Source organism: Anopheles stephensi, unplaced genomic scaffold (assembly GCF_013141755.1).
Source record: "Anopheles stephensi strain Indian unplaced genomic scaffold, UCI_ANSTEP_V1.0 ucontig22, whole genome shotgun sequence".
In the NCBI taxonomy this organism is placed as follows: domain Eukaryota; kingdom Metazoa; phylum Arthropoda; class Insecta; order Diptera; family Culicidae; genus Anopheles; species Anopheles stephensi.
The window spans coordinates 47,501-48,797 of NW_023405147.1; the positions used below are offsets into that span (position 1 = coordinate 47,501).

General features: G+C 53.3%; 1 non-coding gene across 1 annotated transcript; it reads right to left on the reverse strand.

Moving 5' to 3' along the window:
- Positions 1-111: 111 nt before the first annotated feature.
- On the reverse strand, positions 112-269 carry LOC118516033. Its single transcript, XR_004907615.1, has one exon. It is a non-coding gene; the product is annotated as a 5.8S ribosomal RNA (ribosomal RNA).
- Between the last annotated feature and the right edge of the window lie 1,028 nt (positions 270-1,297).

Genomic DNA, 1,297 nt, shown 5'->3' on the forward strand with positions numbered 1-1,297 from the left:
GCCCACGGTCCCGACAAGGATGCGGATCCGAGCACGCCATGCTGCGACAGCCTACACCCCTATGATGGGGTCAGGACGGTCAGTTTGGTTAGAGTGTTGAGATAACTTGGTAGGCACTCAAGGATGTGTGCATCGGTCGGGTTGAGTCGTCCGATGCGCCATATGCGTTCAACGTGTCGATGTTCATGTGTCCTGCAGTTCACATTCTGACGCGCATTTAGCTGCGGTCTTCATCGATCCATGAGCCGAGTGATCCCCTGCCTAGGGTTAACGTACACACCGAACTAGTTGATGATGGAACGAGTCCATCCATCCATTATACAATACACACACAACTCTGGTTCCCTAGTACCACACTGCAGGCCGCCCACGGCCCGACGGTTGCGGAGCCGAGCACGCCAAAGTGCGACTGTCGATCACCCCGTTGTGACACGACAATCAGTCAGTGTATAAGGTACCGCGGTACTACAAAGTGGGCGTCTTTACTGAACCTGCGCCGAGGCAGTGGTATGTGTATCCCTTTGAAAGAGTTGCTTTCCGCGCTCAACTCTACCAAGTGTGCTACACCATCTTGTGGTTGTAGCGTGCGCGTCAGCATGTGATGCCGACGATGCGTTTGGCAACCTCACTCCGGACTTGTTTGATCGGTAATGATCCTTCCGCAGGTTCACCTACGGAAACCTTGTTACGACTTTTACTTCCTCGAAATCATCAAGTTCGGTCAACTTCGTGCCGTGCCAACTGCAGCTTACACGAAGGAACCGCGAAGGTATGCCTCCAGAGACCTGCACTAATCTCCATCGTAGTAGCGACGGGCGGTGTGTACAAAGGGCAGGGACGTAATCAGCGCTAGCTAATGACTATACTTACTAGAAATTTCCAGGTTCATGGGGACCGTTGCAGTCCCCAATCCCACTAAATGAGCATTTGGGTTGATTTCCCGTTCCTCTGGAATGGGGGCGCCTATTGGCGAGAACACGCTGCTGCCCACATTGTAGCACGCGTGCAGCCAGAAAATCTAAGGGCATCACGGACCTGTTATCGCTCACTCTCCCTTGCTAAACACAGTTGTCCCGCTAAGCAGGGCAAACTAGTGGCGACGACCGCCCGCGAAGGCGCCGCCGCCCCGTACGTCAGGTGCGCCCGGAGGCACACTGCTGACAGCGTTCTAGTTAGCTTGTTTGAGTCGCGTTCGTTATCGGAATTAACCAGACAAATCCTTCCACGAACTAAGAACGGCCATGCACCACTACCCTTAAATTTGAGAAAGAGCTCTTAATCTGTCTTACCTCGATAA